The following is an 8,614-nucleotide window of genomic DNA, read 5'->3' as shown; positions in this document are numbered from 1 at the left end:
ATGTATGAAATATGGCCTGAAATATTTAGTGTTTTTTTAACGATGTTCGTTTCGCGCGTAGTTAGTCACGTTGTGTTCGTTAGATTTTTTCGATTTGAATGATGATTTCGGAAAAATTTAACTCGCACCGAGCGATATGAAATACAGTCCGAAATATTTAGTGTTTTTTTAACGATGTCCGTTTAGCGCGTAGTTAGTCCCGTTGTGTTCGTTAGATTTTTTCAAGTTGAACGGTGGTCTCGAAAAAATTTAACTCGCACCGAGCGAGAAGATAAGGCCCGTTAAAAATTCGGGTGAAATTAGTTTCTTTTATTTTAATAAAATTATACATTTACGCTTTCTACCCCTGAAAAAGTGTAAACTCGAGGGGGCGTTGTGTAAGTTAAGCCGAAGTTGAGGGACCGGTTATAGTGTGAACGCGAACTCAAAACGACAATCCGATATAACTGAAACGACGAATTCCGCCACGCCTTTTAGCACATAGGTATAATATAATATAATATAATAATATAATATGTAAAATGTAAAGGCATGTTTGGCACAAAGCTTTTAAGAACTATTAATTTCTAGCTTTTATGAAGAAAAAAAAACTTCTATCAAATAAAAAACTCTATTTGGTTAAAATAACTTAAAGCTTTTTTATGGAGAGAAAAGCTATAAGATTTATCTTTTTGAGAAAGAAAAAAAAAACTCATAGCTTTTTCTTATTTTACACTTTATTTTAAAAGTTTCAGCTACCTCCGAAAAACCTATATAAAAAGTTACCAGCTACCACCTAATTTTGCCAAACATACCCTTAGTCTTTACGGCTACGCTTAATCATACCATATAAAATTAGATATATACATATAACTCAAACTTGCCATTAGAAATATATTTGTAATTAGTTAATCAAAGTTTATAGCTTAAATACGGTAAACTTAAACGTAGCTTAAGGACTACGTTTAGTATTCTTCTATTTTATTTTTTTTCTCTTTTTAAAAAAAATTGAACATCTATTATGCGATATAACCTACTTCTGACTTTTTTTATACATAATATCTTTATAATCTACACCTTAAAGTGTTTTCAGGGCCGGACCTGGGGTGGGGCTGGAGGTGCAACCGCACCTGGGCATCATGAAAGAGAGGGCATCGTGTGTTCAATGGTTGTTCTTGAGTTTTTACAGATCTGAGATATGTAAATGTGTAAAAATCGAGTTTTGAACCATTTAATTATGTTATATGATACTTATATATATAGTATGTTTAGATGGTTAATTTTTGTTTCTTGGCGCAAACTTAAAAGCTTCATTTAGGTTTCATGGGGTTAGAATGTTGCAGAGAATTTTGAGGAAAATTTACTTTTTTGCTACTTACCCCTTCACTATTATTTCCGTATTAAGATGTCAAACAACATTTGATTGTTGGTTACTTATAGTGCTCCGAACCATGACAAACTTTCTCACATTACTAGCTATCACATCAGTACTTTCTCTTCAGAACTAACGCGGAACTGAACACTCCCAACCATGACATACTTCCTTATAAAAATTGGGACTCACTATATTATTTAATTAATTAAATATACAAGTATACAAACAAATAGTATAATTAAAATAATACATATACATCATCCTGCAATCTGCTCAAGAAAGAAATGAAAGAGGGCCAAGGAGGCAGGGTGGCCTGCAAGAAGGCTTGCTGCCATCGACGCCCTGCTAAGCGGACGTCAGAACGTTGAGGAGAGTGGAATCGGTGGGAGCACTCTTATTAGTAATATTTTTTTGTTAATATAGAGTGAAGTGAAGTGACTTAAATGTGCTTACATGTTTTAACTTTTTATTTATTTATTTTTTAATTTAAATTTGGTCACTAAATATTTTTTCTCACTTGTGTTTTTTGTTACGGGTTATATGTTAATTATGAAAACTAATTTGATACATAAAAGGAATATGATTAAAGTATTTTTTTTTAATCTTTTTATTTTTTTCATGTAATAATTATCAAATTATATATATTGACAATATAATAAGATCAATTGGTCTTTAATTTAATCATATGTCACATTGCCACCCACACAGACGTTTGAAGTAAATTGAATTCGCGACGATATTGGCAGTACCATCAAAGGTGGAAAACCCCTCCGAGATCTTACCAAATCACATTGATGTTGGCAGTACCATCAAAAGTTGGAAACTCTCGCTTGGAGTGATAATCGAACCTGGGTTGACAGTACTCCAAGTAGAATCCCGCTCATACTAGTCAAGCCAAGGCTTCGGCGGTAGTAAAATAGCCTAATAGGAAACGGTGAAACTCTCGTCTTAGTTTGGCGACCTAAGGAGCGGCCGCTTTTTGTTATCTATCTCTGTTTGTGACGATATTTGATATGCATATTGTAATTATAAAGTTTTTTTTTTTTAACAGCGATTGGGATCACCCGAGGGGGATTAAACCACCCGTTGCGATCATCTCCCGTTTCGACTAGGCTGATGCAGCCGTTTCGGTTATGCCGATGCAGCGATAGCCCTCATCGCTGCCCAGGAGAAAACCTTGAAACCGATCCAAGGGCACAGCCAAGTAAAACCCCCCTCCCTTTTACCCCCCCCCCCCCCCCCCCCCCCCAAACAACCGATATGGGAAAGGTGCCATGGGTGGATATTTCATGGCAGAGATGAAATTGTGTTTTTAATATGTAGCCAACGAGTGTCGCACTCCCGACCTCCCATAAAGGAAGCAGACCACCAACCGCTGAACCACATCACAACTTGTATAATTATAAAGTATTATAATATTATATATTATAAAGTATTAAAATAAATGTTTAATTTGTAAACCGAAATTTATCTTTTTATTTTCATTTTTGTTAAAATATTTAATTTCACGAATGACGGAACTATAAGTAGTATCTCTCTATTAGACATGAACAATGTATGTTTTTCTCTTAAAAAAAAAAAAACTAATTCAGTTTTCACGTAGCGTAAGAGCTTGCCAAATTTGCCCGCAGCAACGCGTGGTAACCACATCGCTCGTTTTTTTTTTTAACTGCGGTACGAGATCACCCAGAGGCCAGAGAGACTTAACAGTGTTCATCTCCCGCAGTTGCATAACCCGTCTACAACTGCTGCCCAGGAGGAAACCAGACCCAATCCGAGGGTATGAGCGGTAAATCACCCCTCCTCCACTGGCCCCGGAACGCGATGTGTGGAAAGCACCCTTGTGTGAAATTCAAGGGTAAAGGGGCAACCTTTTGTTCAATGCTGCATCCCACGGAAGTCGAACTCCTGACCTAACGAGAGACAATTCACTACCACACGAGTTGCAACACAAGATTACCAAATCGCTCCTTAATCCTACTTATAAACCTCAGTATCGTCTTGCAAAATATTACTATATTATTGTAAATAAAATTCTAGTGGATATGCTCACAAAGGAAATCCACTAGAGGAAAATTCTTAAAGATCAAAAAAGTAGACATCACTCAGATGTTAGATTCGATGAATGGTGTTGCAAAATTCAACTCCTACAAAAACAAAAAGTTCTAATGATGGCACAATTATTAATGCGTCCATTCACTCTCAAAATTCGAATAATAACTCCAAATAATTATATTTAAAAAAATAAGAATCTTTAAGGAAAGGATGTGATACTCACACACCACATTTTGATCTATGCACACTTAATTACATATTATGTCCTTAATTATACTTATAATAATAATATAAGTTCAACTCTCTAGGGACATAACTGTGATTTTATGAGACAAACATGTACATGGATCAAAAAGTGAAGTGTGAGAATCACCACCCATAAGGAAATGAGCAAACTTACAGATTATAATAAGTAAATTCTCCAGCAAATAAAAACCTTTTTTTAGCAGTTGTATCAAATAGAATCCGTTACATAGTCATGGTCCATGAAATTTTGGGCCCATGATATTTGGGCCTTTTGGTATTCAAGAATCACAAACAAAGTTTCTCACATAACCCATTATGGGGATGCAAATAACAATAGGAGTACCAATATATTAGCTTCATGAGCACAAACAAAAAATACATGAACTCACTAACGCTCTACGTTATTATTATATCTTACAACATAGAACGCTTGGATTATACTCCAATAATCCTTAACCATAGGTATATAGTTTTGTTGTCAACTAATTATACTATATTTGTTTAAGTATCTAAAAGTACCAAATATGCCAGAGTGGATATATTCTTGTTGAATGTAGTCCTACTTTTTTTCATTTTTTAGGTAGATTTCTGGTAAAAGTTTTCTAAAGCTCATCACTTTGGCAATTATGGTAATCTTGATACCTTACCAAATACATATTTTAGCCTATAATAAAACAATATAACTACTAATTCACTACATTAAAAACGCGACACCGATTAAACTCCAAACCATTTCGTAATTAAACGTTTACTTCTTTTTAAACTTTTGAATAAACGCTTCAACTTGTCGATCCAACTCTTCTTGACTAAGTATTTTCACATACCTCTCTACCCGACTTCTATGCATTGATCCACCCTCATGAAAAGTTTTCGATTTCCGTAACTCCCTTTTATCGACCATGCTATTGGGAACAACCTCTTTCGATTTCTTTATAAACTTGTTTTGCAATTTTTGAAACTTTAGATCATCCTCCCAATCTTTAAACGTGTCTTCTAATGTATTTTCCTTTATACTATCATCATGATCACGTTCTTTAAACATGTATGTTGATTTATGTTCCTTCATATCATCATCATCATTTTCATCATGAAGATGGTCTTTAAACGTGTTTGTTGATGTATGTACCTTCATAATATCATCATGATCAAAATTTTTAAAGGTTTCTTCCAATGTATAAAACTTACAATCATCTTCCAACAAAGTAGACCCCACAACAAGATTTTGAGAAACAAGTGAAGGTTCCATGAAGGAATCATGATCACTTGAAGGATTAAAAAAGATGGTATTGGAATGGATTAAAGATAATGCAAATATGATGAAGATTATGATGTTGATTAGAAGATAAACATAAGGAGGATATAACCATGGATTGATCGAAGACCATAAGGTTATAAACATGGATTTTGAGACACTAAAAAACTCCAAATCCATTAAGTTGATAGCCAAATATGGTGTTAAAGCTGCAATTGCAAGAACTAATAATTGCACAACTGTTTCATACCTTATTGTCCTACTTTTCTTGCCCATTAACATACACAATAAAGTCTACTTTACATTCAAATAGTAAATAGAGAATGTGTGTTTGTTATGAGAGAAAGGGAGAGATTTGAGTTGTCTTGTCTTCAAAGTAGCACTTCAAGTGCCTTTTGTGGCCCTTTTATAAACAAAACTTGTTGGTGGATGGATAAGACCTAATCCTTGTTTGTTAAATGTAATAGCTTTGATTTTTATTATTTATATTTATATTTAACTATAATACTAATATTATTAACATAATTTTTGGAAGATGCCATGTTTGTTGTTGAAGTTTAATAACTAAAGACGGTTCTATATATATACTCCGTAGTAGATAGTAGATCTACATCATAACATATATGTAATTAACATATAACTCATTCTAGTTAAATTTTACATTGTTATATATGAAACTTATCTAGTGAAATTCTTTTCAAAAGTATATTTTGCATGCATAAACTTTATGTGATAAGCTGTAATGAAATATTAAATTTGAAAATATAAATATTAAATAAATAAAATAAAAATGTTGAGAAAAGGCTCCTCGAATTAAGGAGCAAATTAAAAATAACACCCTCCGTTTATCTGCCGACGGCAAAGCCACTTCCTGTTGACTTGAGATAGACAAACAGAATCCTTGAATTTTCATTTCGTACCAGCTTTGTACCCTTGTACCATAACTAATTCTTTATTTATTTGTTTTTTAATAAATACTCCGTAGCTTTTATTCAAATTCCTCAAATCTTTCAAAAATTCCAATTCCGCCATTTTACATCCACAACAATGCAGCTTTATATCCGATTTTATTTAAATTTTAAAAATTTAATATTTTTCACAGCTTCGCTTCAACGATATACCCAACACCTTGTGTGTTAGGGCGATGGTTAGGTCCAGGGGTCTTCTCGACTTCACCCGAATATCGAGTATTCGATGCCGACTGTTGCATTTCAAAACAGAAAAATTAATATTTTTTACATTTGTAATTATAATAAATTAAAAAGAGATGGAGATAGAAATTTCATTTTCTAAGACCATCTTTATCCCTAAAGCCATTCATGGGCGTGTTGTTGGGTGGGGTGGGGTGTTTAATGAGCGTGCTGCCAGACTGCTGGTTAATGGGTGACGTGCTGAGTGGCGTGTTAGGGTATTTTTTATTTCTTTTTCATTTTTCTTTCAATTTTATTGATTTATTAATTACTTTATACTATTATTTTATTAATTAAAAAGAAAACAAATACGATTAAAATAAAAACGATACGATTAAATTTAAATAAAAACGATACGATTACATTAATAAAAACGATACGATTACATAATAAAAGTCATAAACTAATAAATAGAATTCTGACTCACGTAACCTTCTTCAAGGCTACTCGAATCGGACGCCTCCTGATTAACCGGAGTAATGCCCGTGTTTACAAGATACAAGACAATTCGACATGGTCGTGTCCTGGCACGCTCTTTTTGCGCATCCCATTGCTCATCCGTAAACAGAAACATCAACGATTGCTGCTCTTCGTCGAAATACACAATTTGCGTAAATACGTATGGTGTTACTTTTTGGAGAAACTTGGAAAGCTTCGTCCAATCTTCAATATCGGAAACGTCAACATCTTCAAATGATTTTTTTCCCCGTCTACCTACGATTTCCAGTCGTACTCAGCTCGGCCCCCGTAGTGAACGTCAAGAGAAAGTTTGGTGGAAGACATTGTGTTTTGATAAAATGTAGAAGTGTATGTGTGTTTGATAAAATGTGAGAATTTATGTATGTGTATGTCTGTATATATAGAGAGAAAGAAAACATATATGTATATATCCGTTGAAAAAACTGGCCAAGTACACAAATTGAACGAGCACGCGTATAAAACTTCTGGTGCTAGCTTGAAGCACGCGTATGAAAAGTTGGCCAACACGCCGCGTTACGGCGTGCGTGTTGGCGTGTTGGCTCGAAAAGTGTCGCATCACGCCAGCGTTAAACATGGTCTAAGTAAACCGATTCCAAATATTTTTTTAAAAGTCATGATAATCCATAATTTAAACACGCTTGTGCATACTATATTTTACAACTATAAATAGAAACCATTTTTAGGGTAAATTCTTTAAAAAAAAATAAAATAATCATTTTGCTTCGATTTCCAATTTTAGGTAACATATGTTTATTTTGACGTTTAATTGATTGTTTATCAAATGTTACTTCAAAAGAGGAGTATCGTTATTTTTAAGTTAGAACTCCGTCAAAAATTTAACGATACTCCATTTTTTTAATTGATCATACGCAAATCTGATCATTGACATTTACCTGCGAATATGAAAGACCTCGTGAATGATGAATCTTACGAACTGAATATTTACTTAATTTTCGTTAAGTTCGTAATATGATCGTAGAAGATTAACGGCACCCGTCTGTGCCAATTATTAGGCTTGCATATGTTCGTTATCCTGATCAGGTAGGTGCTAATAATCAAACTTGCATATGATTTACTTAAAAAATGGTAATTTTGACGGAGTTCTAACTTAAAAGTAACGATATTTCTCTTTTTGATTAACATTTGATAAAACAATCTTTTAAATGTCAATATAAATATAGGTTACCTACAATAGGAAATCAAAGCAAAAATGTTACCTTTTAATGAGATTTGCCCCTTTTTAAACAACGAAAATTATATTAATCAATTACAACGTATCGTTGCTTTTACTACAATTACAAAGTTTTCACAAAATTACAATGCCTTTTTTAGCGAATCACTCCACGATATATTAGATTTTCCTCTACTTTGCAACTAATTAAATGAAAACATATGTATGAAATCGAATATTAAACTTTTCTTTGCCTCTTTCAGGTTGAACAACACCAAATTTCTTGTCTTCCAAATATGCCATAGCAAGCAAATAACAATGACATATACCTTTTTCTTCTAATCCTCTGATGCTCGCCACTCTAAAAATCATGTATTCCATTCGCCCCATCCTTCAAAATTAGGAAGGTCTTCGTCTAACCAAAGAACGCATCCAATACTTTCAATTTCTAGACCCTTAGCCGAATGATTTAGTCGAGTGAGAAGTTTATTCATTGAAACATGCCAAGCAAAAACGTTAATTTTTCGCGGTACACTCTTATCGTTGGGTGAGTACATGTAGCAAGTATTATATCATTGATATAGTTACGTGTTTTACAAAATCATGAACACACCATCACTCGCAATTGACCACCACGTACCATCATTTAAGTTCGATAACTCCAATGTCCCAATTTCATTCCTTAAAACGTCTAATGTCTAGTATTAGTAATGGGTCTCTTCCACTCCCAAAACCAATCCCCATTCAATATATGTCCCGCTAACAAACAATCCTCGTTACAATCATTATGAAACAAACGATTATATTTATCTTTGAGACACACATTCCCTAGCCAATTTTTCTTCCAAAATCGAATCGATTGGTCG

This window comes from Rutidosis leptorrhynchoides, chromosome 4 (assembly GCF_046630445.1).
Source record: "Rutidosis leptorrhynchoides isolate AG116_Rl617_1_P2 chromosome 4, CSIRO_AGI_Rlap_v1, whole genome shotgun sequence".
Lineage (NCBI taxonomy): Eukaryota > Viridiplantae > Streptophyta > Magnoliopsida > Asterales > Asteraceae > Rutidosis > Rutidosis leptorrhynchoides.
The sequence above is the reverse complement of the archived record's forward strand: the minus strand, read 5'-3'. Positions refer to the sequence as shown.